Raw genomic sequence first — 13846 nt, 5'->3', positions numbered from 1 at the left:
CTCCGTCCGTTGTAGGGTGTAGGGGTATGGTCTCTAGGGGGTAGCTTTCTAGGGGCGGTTGGTTGGTAATTCTCTTTCGGGGGTTCCCTTCCTATGGTCACCCCTTGCAACTGTGCTATCAGTACCCTCTCCTTTAGTTCCTTTTTCTTCTTTTCTGACGCCCTATCGTTCTCGTTTTTCTGGTTTTCGTAGTATTGGGCCATCTGGAGAATTGCTGCGGGTTTTGAGGCTGCCCAACTACTCTCGCTGGTCTGCAGTTTCTGGGAAACTTCTTGTGACAGACCCTTCACATAATTCTGGACAAAGAGGTGATGTCCGGTTGCGGTGGTCATGTCTTGGCCACTGTAATCGGAAAACACAGTCTTGAATCGGGAGAAGTATTCAGACCCATCCTCCTGGGGTTTCTGGCGACAAGCCGTCACTATTGACCAATCTACCTTTCTTTCCGGGATTAGAGTCTTCAACTTAAGTACAATCTTGTCTGGGAGCTCTAATATGGCTTTCGGGGGTTTCTGTCCCGGTTCTCGCTGTTTATCTATGGTATCGAGTTGTACCCAGGTATATCCGAACGGCTCAGCGTGGTCAACTTTCCGGATCTGCTTCCACACATCAGCCGGCAGACATAGCCCAAAGAACAAGTCGATATCTGCTAAAGTCATTATCGTAGAACCTAAGGCTGTACCCAGTTCAGTGTAGAAGGCAGTCGGGTTCTTTCTCAAGTCGGGTAGAGTTTTTCTAAAGGTCAAAATATCTTGTCGGTCCCATGGCTGGTAGACCCAATTATATACAACCCTTCCCTTCGCATCTTGGTGGTTGATGTCGTCATGTGTTCCCTGACCTCGTGGGGGGACCCAGTAGGGGGCAGCCTCTTTGATGGGCATCATGGTATCAGCCCTTCCTTCTTGGGGCTTAGTCGCTATGGGGGTTTCTGCTTTGGTGACCTGCCTGTGTTCTCTAAGGTGTCGATAGACCTCGAGTGTACGAGTGAAGAGGTGCGTTACATCGCCCTCTCTTTCTTCTCCGATGTCTACCTTCCTATATAGGGCCGCTAAGCCTTCGGGACCTTTATCGTGGTATCTATCCTCATATGCATTCAGGGCGTGATAACAGAGCCTTACGACAAAGTGTCGTCTGCGGCTGTCGGCATACGAGTTATACACGTCTGTTATATACTCCTCACTTTCTTTTCGCTCCACTAGTGTCTTTACTATTTTGTCGATTCCTGCTCGTTCATCCTTCGTTAGTCGATTCATTCTGGTGGAGTCTTTCTTTCTCATCTCAGGGTCATCCAACGTTGTTGCCGACGTTGTGTTCAGTACAGGAGGCTCGGCCGGCGCGGAGGCCGTGAGGACCGAGGCCCCTGTACTGCTTTCGTTCGTGTTTGGGGGTTGTGGGTGTTGCACTATTGATTGGGAGGGTGCGTATGGAGGGGGCATGTAAATGATCGGGGGACCTAATAGTAATTCATCATTTGTTCGCTGTTTAGAGGATAACTCAGGGTAGAGCAAAGAGGGGGTCCTAACAGCGTACTGGCCTGATGTTTCGGGCTCCTGTCTTAGTTTAGTATCCCTTCTCTCCTTTATTTCTTCTTCTAACTTTCTAGCGGCAAGGTGAGCTGCTTTTCGTAATTCTTTTTCTGCTTTTACTTCTTCCCTCTTTTTCCGTTGTGTTGCTTCTTTGCGCCACATGCCGATACTGTCAAGCATAGCAGGCGTCGTCTTATTGCTACGCAGAGCTATTTCTAGCACTTCTATCTTATGGTCGTCGAAGGATCCCATCAGTGGCCACTGACTCTCGGGGTCCTTCTTTGTATATTTATGCCATAGCTTGGTATAAGCTACGGCTACTAGTCCATATTTAGTGAACATGTCCTTATTAGGGGTGCCTTCCAGTGGGGCCGGATGGTCCACCTCTAATAAGCGGTCCGGGCAGAACCAACTACCAATCAGTGGGGAGAAGATAGGCATGACGGGTTTCAACGGGGACAAAAGTCAGCACTACCTATCTTTTCACTGCTTGCAAAGACTAGACAGAATATCTCTATTCCTCGTTATTTGTAAGCAGAGAATACCTCCAAAGAACCAATATCGAACAACTAGTGTTCGGACAATCAATCAATCAATCAATGGGGAGATAAAGATAGGCACGACGGGTTACAACGGGGACAAAAGTCTGCGTTACCTACCCTTCACTATTTGCAAAGACTAGACAGAATATTTCTATTCTACGTTATTTGCAAACAGAGAATATCTCAAAGAGCACTATTCTTCAAAACAATCAATGTTCGGACAATCAATCAGTGGGGAGATAAAGATAGGCACGACGGGTTTCAACGGGGACAAAAGTCTGCGTTACCTACCCTTCACTATCTGCAAAGGGAGAGAGAGAGAGTATTTCTACTCCTCCCCGTTTGTAGACAGCGAATATCTCAAAGAGAACAATCAATGAGCACAATCAATGAGCAATACTAGTATTCCAAAGCTTCAAACAATCAATCAATTATTTCGCAATTTGTCGTGTATCACGACCTTACCCGGACCGCGTGGACAGTTTCTCGTCTTCCGCCTCCAGCGCCCGATCGTCCTCTACTCTCCGTATTTGCCGCGGCACTCCTGATGGTTCCCAGTCAGGACCGTAGATCACTCGAGAGAGGTCTGCTCGGAACCAGTGAAGTTCGGATGATCGGCTGCCAGACGAGGGTCTATTGGGCAGGAGCTCTCCCGATCGTTGCAGTCGTTCACTCTGTCGTCGGGACCTCTCCCACTGGATCCACGTGTCGCTGATGGGCCCCACGTTTGGGACGCCAATTGTTAAATGGTAGCGGCAGTTTCAATCGATAACCTTTCAAGTATTTGCCCGGCGGTAATCGCCTCTCATACCAATCGATAATTTACCAATGAAAGAGGCAGGCGCCGGAGACTGGAAGGCAGGAAACAAAGTTTTATTCCGTCGGAGCAGAACACATCAGATCAGACAGCAAGGTATCGTCACGAGGTGCTCTAACTGCATCTCTGAGACCTGGTCTCTTATACACAGGTTTATTGCTTTATTACACATAGTACATTCTTGAGATTCCCTTGATGCATGAGAGAACATCCCCTGAAGCCCCGGCTCAGATCCGATCCCACACATAGCTACAGTAGAAGTTCCCGCCTTACCCGCAGTAGGAGATGGCTATTGCGCAGCAGGGTATTCCGCCAATTCCCGGGGGTGTGTGTGACCGGTCGGGTCTCAGGGGGTAGGGGCTTTGATCTACTGTAATCCCTTTGATGTGGGGTGTTTCCCTTACAGTAGGGGCAATATACTGCATCCGCAGGGCTAGGTGATGGCCTGGGACCAGTTTGGACAATGGGGCGCAGAGGAAGGGGGTTATCAAAGGAGAGGCATGACCATGTATGGGATGTCGGTCGGATGTGGTTCCGTAGCAGGGTCGCGTAGAAGGAGAGGGTTTATGGCCCGTGTATGAGAGAGCGGGGGCGGCCGGTGCGCGGGGGATGCTCGCAGCGCCAGGGGAAAGCGCTGGCGATCGAGAATGAGCGGGGAGAGAGTGGGGTGCCTAAAATGGCGGCCGTGCATTCGCTGTGCGTGGCGCTGGGGAGAGGCAAGATGGCGCAGATAATGTTCAGTTTGCAAGCTAAATTTCCACAATTATATTTTTAGATGTCACTCACTTATGCACTTTAGTCACTGACAACTATATTCGAAAAGTCTATACTAGATTACACATAGACCGGTATGTGTAGTCTCTATCTTTCACTAACGATAATATTCAAAATTCTGAGCCAGGATACATAGACCGAGAGGTGCATTCCCTATATTTTATGATTAACATGAGGTCCATTCAGCGAATATACAGGCTGTGTTCTCATTATCTCTCAGGGGACTTTCTGCCTTATAAATAAATAAGCACTTGCATGGCGGTACATATCTGGCACGTCACTTATATATGACGTACACAGACCCACCTAACGTACCGTATTGTCGGTTTCATCGCGAGTAATATTAGATTTTAATACCTCCGATTATCTGTTCGCGATAGGCTTCTAATAAAGTTTTCCTTCCTTTATATCCCATTGATCACACCCCTATCTAACATGGCTGCCACTCTACTCAAGTCACTGTCCGAAACAGTTTTTGATGGTGGCTATATAAATACGGCTACAATCTCTAATTTATGTTTGTCATGTTTACATAACCAATCCCTGTATTAGCAGGATATTTAAATCGAATATATCCATTACTGCCGTATGACTTACTACGCAATGTATATTTTCACCGGGAGATCAGGGATTGCATACATAGTGCTTTGCTTTTTGCAAACAGTACACTAAACTAACTTGTTTCATATTGGGGTCTTTGACTATATTGCAAATACTATATATAATCCTCTTATATATGGCGCCTTGGTTTGGGACCTCACAGATATGTTCGTAGGACCGATTTCCAGGCATGTGATATCGTGAGACGTAGATAACCACGCCTCGTTACGTTTGCTGGCAACTCGAATACAGAGCCAGACGCGAGGAGGTAGCTGCACTTTTCAGAGACGCTCTCACTAACCCAGAGGTAAAGGAAATAACTTTTAGCTCTCTGAGCACATCTATATCTGTGGCAGACTTTCTCCTGATTAAGGGACTATATTTATCTCAGTCATAATAGACGAACTCATATTGAAACAGAGACACCCTTTATCTTTTTCTGAACTAGATGGGGATCGTACAAATAAGTACCGAATACCGTTTTTAATTTGAAGTGCAACCTTACGAGGGCCTGCCCCTCACGTCGCATAACTATGTGGTTTGGAATTACTGTCACCCTTGATGTACGTACCAAGTCTTTTGACATCCAACAACTGTTCTGCGGTGTCTTTACCTCACACTCGTATTCTGAGACATAGATATTTACAGCCACGTATCCTTTTTCTTTTCTGTTCTTGTACATTTTCAGAATTTATTTAAAAGACAGTGTTCAGGTCAGTGACTTAATTATACCTTCTTCTCCTATATAGCATATTAATCAATAGACACCCCTAGCTAGTCTATGCTTTGATTAGCTCACTTCTGTCTGCACTATTAGCCCGGTGTTTAGAGACTATACATACCGTATCAAATATATGGAAAACATCACATAGAACGAATTTTCACCACATAATCAATTCGTTTCACGTACACCGCCCACGCGATAAATTTCTGTACGTTCGGAAACTCACCATCTTTTATGATAAGGCTACAACTCACCTTATTTCACTGTGCAAATATGTACACCATAGCCTAGCCGTGTGATACCACCACATGTTGAGAGCCCAATACGTTGTCACCTACCCTGGGAGCACATTTGTTTGCTTATGTTAACAAATGTTTGCAACATCTACAATAACATTGGACTAATGTGGAATATCATATTAATTTGTACCTAGCCGTGAACAAGTCGCATGTATGATATTACTAAAGGCGACGAAACACGTGTTGGCTTGGGAACCACTGTGAAGACTGTAGAACTACTGTGAAAACGGGAATATTAAATTGAAGAAATACACAAGAAAGAAACAAAGAACTGCTTTATTGTGTTACATGCTGAATCTACATAATAATCTTGTAAACCAAATCTTTGCGTGTGCTTGGGTATTCTCACTACCCTAGTAAAGCATGTAGTAGAGTAACTAATATTCTAGAGTATCTGAGGGAGAAGCGATGCACTTCATACAATATATAATACATAATACATACATAATATAGCCCAGGGTGTCATTATCGCAACAGCAGTGGAGGAGGCGTTCCCTGCAAAAGTCAAACACTTGCTGCGGTAACAGTATCCCTCGGGTACTCAACTCTTATCAGTGTCAAGCAAAATGCATCATCTTCTCTGAGTGCCAGCAATAACCAAGATCATCTTTGGATGGTATCTTGCAGGATAATCTGGGGCGAAGGATCTCTCTACCTAGGGGGTCAAATGTTAATGTTAATGTTAATTGCGATTTATAGAGCGCTTAATACCTACAGGTCTCTAAGCGCTTTGAGAAAAGAAGCTACCGTCCCACAAGTGAATGTAATCCCAGATTGGTCTGTGGGTTGGCCAGGCCTCTGTGAAGAAGAGAGTCCTCAGTTTCTTCCTGAATGGCAGAAGTGCATTTTCGGTTCGGAGGTGTCCAGGCAGCCTATTCCACAGTTGCGGGATGAGGACCGAAAATGCTTGCACTCCTTTAGATGTGTAGTTGAACCATGGGCAAGTTATTTGGTCACCCATGGGTGACCTTAGGGTATGGCCAGGGACATATTTCCCCAAGCGCTCTTTGATGTACCTAGGGGCCTGTCTGTGCAGGGCCTTGTGGGTGATGTAGAGGCCCTTGAATCTGGCTCTCTGTTTGATGGGTAGCCGGTGGAGTTTTTGTAGCAAAGGTGTAGCCCGTGTGCATCGGGGGAGCTTAAAGATCAACCCGGCCAGTTCGTTTATCACCACCTAACAACTTATCGGGTAACCCAATATAAAGTGAGTTCCTGTAATCTAGTCGTGACATGATCAAAGCGGTCACCACCGCCCGCATGGTAGGAAATGAGAGGAGGGGTGCTGGTTTCCTCAGCTGTCTAAGCAGGCCCACACAGGTCCCATATACAGTGGATACTTGGTTGGACAGTGAGAATTTGGCATCAATTTTGATGCCTAGCTTTTTTACCACCGGTGCTCGCGACGGCATGTCTCCCAGCTCTTGTGGCCAGAATTGGTTGGTCCATGGGTTGCCATCCGTGGTAATGGCCAGTACCTCAGTTTTTTGTGGGTTGACCCAAAGTGAGTTGGCTGTCATCCAGCTTACCACGTATCTCAGTATGTCTTGCACCCGAGTGTGGGCTTGTGGGGTGTTTTCAATTAAGACAATCTGTGTATCATCAACGTAATTAAACACCTGGCAGTCCATCTGGGCTAAGTCCCTCACTAGTGGTCTGAGGTAAATGTTAAACAAGAGTGGGGACAGTACAGAGCCCTGGGGAACTCCACAAGTTATAGACCCCCCTCTCAGACACACAGTCCTCCATCTGAATTTTTATGGTGCGGTCTGTCAGAAAGGAGGTGTTCCACTGGTCAATAGTCCCACTAATGCCCATGTCTCGGATTCTTGCCAGGAGTTGACAGTGGTTGACCGTGTCAAACGCCGCCGACAGGTCAAGGAGGATCGGGGCATTCGGCTTCTTGCTGTCGGCTGTGAGCCTGATTTCATCCAGTAGTGACAGCATCACTAACTCGGTGCTATGGTGGGCTCTGAAACCTGCCTGCCTCTCCCCGAGCAGTTGGTGTTCTTCCGTAAACCTCTGTAAAATTTTAAGGACATGTTGTTCCAGGATTTTAGGCCAGAAAGGAAAGTTGGGAGATGGTCCTATAGTTTTTCATGATGGTGATATCTGCTCCCATTTTTTTAAGTAGGGGGAGTACTCTGGCTTCGTTACATTTCATGGAAACCTTCCCAGTTTATAGGGAGAGGTTGAGCAATGAGAGGATGTCTCTCTTAATTACAGGGAGGGCTAATTTGAAAATCTGTGGAGGGCAGGGGTCCGCTGGTGAACCAAACTTGACTCTGGCCACAATGTGTAGCAGATACTCCTGGTCTAGTTTAGGGAAGGAGGTAATCGATTCAGCCCTGTCTTGGTGTGGCTCTGTCCTAGCCAGGACCTGCTGGTTAATGTAAATGTATGTATGTAAATGTAAATGTATGTGTCTTGTAAAGCGCACTGCTGCCCTGAGGCGTCGTGGCGCTGTAGACCGCTGGGGAACCCGTCCTGGCTATCCCTGTGAGATGGTCCCTCCTGGGTATCTCCAAGGTGAAACCAGGCATCCCCGGCGAATGTGGGGGGCCGTTGTGGAGATGAGGCAAGCTAATGCCCAGAGTTGCCGAGTGTGTTCCTGGTTAGAGTAGGTACCGAGGCGAGAATTATCGAGTCCGTTTTGACCCTGGTCCACAACCCTGCCGCGTCGGGAATTGAACCCTGGTCCCTGGCCGATTCTCTGCTTGCGGATCTGCCGCCTCTAACCAGTGAGCCACACCTCTCCACTATGGGGGGTATTATCAATGTCAGCTAGAATGTCTTTAACTTTATCTAGAAAGAAGGTCAGGAACCGGTTACAGTGTTCCTGGCTGGTTGGCGCTCTTGAACATGCTTCTGGCTAATCTCTTTCGGATTTTGAAGGTCTCTTTTTGTTTATTATCTGCCTCCAAAATCCTGGATTCGTAGAATTCTACCTTTCTTCCGAGGATCGCTTTTTTATAAGCGGTAAGTCTGGATCTATACTCTGTGAGCACCTGAGGCTCATAGACCTTGGGCCACAGCCTTTCCTGGTGGTGGAGGGCCTATTTCAGCCCCCTTAGCTCCTCCGTGAACCAGGGGGCCCCCTTCCCCTTGTTTTCCATTCTTAATTTGCGGGCTGGTGCCAGCCTGTTGATGGCTGTTACCAGTTGGTTGGAGATGGCTTCATTCCTCTCTTTGAGATCCTCTGTCCCAGGATTCCTTGGTACAATATTTGAGTGTCTCCTAAGCTTTTTTCCTCAATTTTGTCCCAGCTATGCACCATTTTCCATTTGGGAAGGGTTCGCGTGGAACAGCTTGCTTGTGGGAGCTGCAGGCTGATTAAATAGTGGTCCGACCCTCCTCAAGGAGTCGTGTCCTCCAAATTAGCCTGTGACTGAGAGGACCAGATGAGGTCTAGGGTGTAACCTTTCTCGTGAGTGGGTGACCATATGCTGCTGCAGCACCAATGAGGACATTGTTTCTTCTAGCTGTTGTGCCTGTGCCTCTCTTGGTTGCTGGTCCCAGTGATAGTTAAAGTCCCCCACTACCAGGCCTTGTTGAAACCGTGAGCTGAGATTGGTGACAATTTCAGTGAGGTGTTCAATAAACGGTGAAGGGGGGCTCGCGGGGCCTGTACACCACAACAATCGCCAAACTTGAGGTATGGTACTAGCTTTGGCCATTAAATCATGTGTGATGCAGCTGGTTCTGGCGGTTGTAATGTTTAATGCAGGCCTGCCAAAACGGATGCAATTGGCCACATGAGTCAGTTTATAAATATGTACTGCCTGCACTGCCGTCGCATCATAAGTAGTGACACAACTGCAGCACCGGACTCACATAAATAAGCCCCTTTGTCTATAGGTTGCCTGGCTTATTTTAAGCCCATTTTATATAAATCAATGTTTTTTTTCTTCATAGATTTTCTCCATATTTCTGTTCACCTGGAAATATAACCGTAATGCTTTTCAGCAAACTTCCATCCATTCATATTTCATACAAGGCATGCTGAAGTAAGCCCCATCTTATCTAGCACTTCCCCCATTAGGACCCCTAGAAGCCAGGATTATCTCAAGATGTCTGCCTTGCTCAGATCCTTTCCAATTTTCATACATTTTTGTTCAGCCACAATTTAGTTCATTTATCCATCTAGGGTTATTGTTTAGATGTTGGAAACGTGTGTGCAATAGACCTGCTTAAGCAGTCACACGGCAGCCTATTTTCCTCTGTTTGGTGGACGTAATGACCCCATTACTTTAGAAAGTGGGCTCCTTCCCAAGTTGTAGACATTGAATAAATAGGTTGGGGAAAATATGTGGTAGGACGTGCAGCAGATATTTATCAAGTTGAATCACTACATCCTCCTTGCAAGCCCCTGTCTCATACTTTAGTAATGTCATGCTCTCATTTATCACATGAAACTAACGCTATGGGAGCCCAAATAGATACTTTGATATTCAGACATAGGCAGCTTAATTTCAATAGTGACCCTTCCATTTGTGAATGGTAATCCTGTTGCAATAACCAGAATAGTTTACAAAGTTCTGGCAACCTCTCCTCTATTCAGCAGTGGTTCAAATGAGTGAAGTTTGGCTTTGACTGGGTGACTGAACCAAAATAAAATTATTTACTAGGTTTCTCATATGAAGTAGATAATAAAACATTCCGTATTCTAGAGTGCAAATTAGAATCTGTTGTATAATCTGTTAAATCACTAGCCTTCCGCAAATAGACTGTTGTGGAACATGGTAAAATTATCATTTCCTACTAGGGTTTATGTTAAAAGTTCATATAAGACAATGTAACTTCCAAACGGTTCTGCATTTGTGTAATATAAAGAAGGCACATAGGGTCTGTAGGGCTTGTGAATTCTCCCCAAGGGGTTCTCAAGTGTCTTCTGTATGTTAATTGCAGTATTAAAAGATCCATGAGGTGGTGGTTGCCCCAACCTTGCAGTCTAACCTCCCTTGACCATTCCCTTATCCTTGGCCTGTACTCATCAGAGCTTAGACCACACCTATGCATGTGCAGAAAAGGCTAAACTGTTTAAAAAAGTACTTTAAGTGATCAGACCATAACTCACATCTCAGCTATCTTAAAATCCTACCCTTTTCTGGTAGCTTGAAGGCAGGTGATTCTTTATGAAAACGCCAACCGTACCATCCTTGGATTATATCGAGTTTACATGTTCCTAAGGCCTTTCATTTGCTTGCACTACTTCAAATCGAGGCACTAGGGATATCGTAGGTCTGAAGCTCTAATATAATCTTATACCAGTTTTGAACAGGCTTTGATGATGCAAGTGTGATCAGCTTTACCGTCTTATATTTGGTAAACAATGTTGTAACATTTTAAATACACCATTACTATACATCAGGACCTGTGCATGCTGCCAAATCAGCTGAGTTTGCCAACAAGTACTACAACAATATTTAGATAGTTTTTTTGCTTTAGTAAAGGCTTTTTATTGCTCTACCTTCAGGCCACTGTGGAGATTGCAGTAAGTCATGATGACGATCTCTGAAGTTGCCAAGGAACACACTGTGTTTTTTTCTCCAAATACCCACTTGCATATACCTCAAATGATACCTCACCAGTAGGGAATCAATACCTATCCGTTGAAATACATGTGTCATCGTGCCATGCATGTCTAAGTGGTTCCTGAAATGGGGTGGATTAAAAACTGAGCCACTTTTCTGAATGCACGGAACATTCACTAGGCCTCACATCCATTCAAACTCTGCCACGCCTAGTAGATCTAGGTTACATAATCAAATGCAGCCGTGCCAGAATCAAACCTCTATTAGTGGTTCTTGATTTGAAACTGATCATCAATGCTCATATCACTTTTGAATATGATTATTTCACTCTGTATTTTATACCAAAATTAATATTTGGAAATATGGGAAAATATTGCTTTAAGAAAAAAGGTGAGATTATTCCTCCATTTTGACTAAATTTCCAAATTTTGTGATGTCACAAATATTTGCAGGTGTCCTCCAGGGAACCTTTCCACACATTTGTATATTTGTGCCAGACTTAAGAAAAAATGTCTTGCTAATGTGCGTTTGCACTATTAAACATGATTTTGTTTCTCCACAGGGAATTTTTGGGGGCATTCCCTGTACACACCTAATATTTTTGGGATTGTTCCTTTACCATTTGGATCCCAAAACCTGAACTATTCATGCCCATGACTGATATAAAAAATCTGCCAATTTAACAGAGAACAGCTATCTTCGAAAGGTTTTTGAATATATCTGAGTTTGTAGCTGCCCAACAAGCTTTGCAGGTGCCCCCTCATAAAAAAAACATCCCTTCTAAAACTAATTTACACACATCAGAAATTCTACTACACTGACAGAAATGTTTGTGTCAGGAATTTTACTTAGAAGTACAAATTCACCATTGGTGAATCAGTAAAGTGAATTTTAACTTGTGAATGAGGGCGTATTCAATCCACCTAAAGCTTTGGTGTGCATTCATCTTTGACAGTTGGCCTATAGCAAATATATTTGGTGCATTTACCCTTATGAAAAACTCAGTTATAACATGTTGAAGGCTGACAACCTACTTTACACACGTTTTGCCTTGTCTCTTGGCAGTACTGGGCAGCAAGGCATCTGGAAAAGCATTCCTTTTGCCACATGTTTTTACATATAACTTAAACAGAAGTTAGCATGCATAATGTTAATTTTAGTGATACTTTCAGTATGCCCAGATGTGGGTCCCTTGCAGACTGTCACTGGAACCAAGCTATACCCAGCTTATGAGTAGCCCGGTTCAGAGAGGACCTGGCTTGGCAATTCGGGCTGGACTGTTCCTATTGGATTAGGGTCAAGACTGATTTGCATATAGCTAGGCCAAACTGAGGTGGTATGGTGTGTCATATAACAATGGACTGGGATGTTGCCCCATGTAATTAACTATGCTGAGACTAATTCAAGCATTCCATTCATCAATATTTGTATAATAATAATAATAATACTGCCATTTGTAGAGCGCGAACAGCTACCTATGTAGAGGTGTCCCGGCGCTATAGCAACAGGTGGCGCGCAAAAGAAAGCAAGCAGCGTTCAGGGAGTCAGGGAGATAAATCTTGATTAAAAAGCCAAGTTTTAGCTGCTTTCCTAAATTGTGATTCCGAGGTAATCTGGCGCATTGGGCAAGGCATTCAAAATCATAGACGCCCTGAGCATGAAAGATCTGCCACCCATCCGTGCTTTCCTGACACGGGGAGTACAAAGCAGGTTCTGCGAACTAGACCTAAGTAGCCGAGGCTGCTTGTACGCACCTAGCCTAAGCTTCAAATAACTGGGGCAAGTTCCATGGAATGCCAGAAAAGCTAGGGTTATACTTTAGTATGCCACCCTATGTGGGGCAGAAATGCCCAGACCTGGTTCCTAATCACACTTTGTCACTGGAACCAAGCTATACCTGTCTAATGAGAATACGACAAAGGCAAAACCTTGCTTGCTTTTGTTCCTGTTTAGGGAGGACCCGGCTTGGCAGTTCGTGCTGGACTTTTCCCGTTAAAGCATGGTCAAGACTGATTTGCATATAGCTGGGTCCAAACTGAGGTGTCAAGGTGTGCAAAACTGCGATGGACTCGGATGTGGCCACTAATAATTACTAGTGGCTGAGATTAATTCATGCATTCCATCTATCACTTTATATATACTTTAGTAGTTCATGATCACGTGAGGCATACTTTCTATTCCACAGGAAAGCCATTTAGGCACTCTGACACTTAACCTTTCCCTCAGAACATGGAGACAATAGTCCCTTTGAGAAAGTTTGATGGTTAATTCCAGTGACTATAGACAACATTGTGATTCTCTTCTCATAAGGTGGATTGCTTTTTAATTAACAAGACATTAAAGCACATGCTATAAACATAGCATAAATTCGATCAGCGGTCCTAGAATTTCCTTTCAAAATAGTTATAATGAGATCATTTTCTTAAGGTTTTCATTAAGTTATACTTGAATCTCCATCAAATGTAAGAAAAATAAGTTGTGCTCTCTTCTATAGATTTTAAAATATGCATCCACAAGCTTGGGTTTTGTAAGCCAGCCTTGTGGTTTTTACATGACAGTACTTTGGACTGGTTAGATTTGTTATAGTGTTGCTGTCTTCTACATTTATTAGCAGTTTATTACAGTTGAAAACACAGCAGCATTTTTTTGGTTATTTTAGGAATCTGTTCCTCATCGGTTTCATTCAATTTTTTGACATTGTTTAATATACCGAAGTCTTCCAGACCATGGTAACTTCTGAACTGAAGCTGCTTTATTCATTATATTTTTCCATCTTGAAAAGGACGTGTCTCAAAAAATGATTCATAATAGTACACTCTAAAAATAGCATAATTGCCATTTAAAAAAATATCAATGCACCAGAAGTCAAAACCTGTTCAAGTCATAATGTTCACCAATTACATGAATACATTAAAGGCATATGTGTAACATCACTGATATACGCCAGAAAAAACCACAAAACAAATCCCAAGAAATATTACTGGACCAAGGAAGGGACATATGTTCTACTATTTACTGGTTGCAAAATACTGA

This window comes from Triturus cristatus, chromosome 4_1 (genome assembly GCF_964204655.1).
Source record: "Triturus cristatus chromosome 4_1, aTriCri1.1, whole genome shotgun sequence".
Classification (NCBI taxonomy): Eukaryota; Metazoa; Chordata; class Amphibia; order Caudata; family Salamandridae; genus Triturus; species Triturus cristatus.
The sequence above is the reverse complement of the archived record's forward strand: the minus strand, read 5'-3'. Positions refer to the sequence as shown.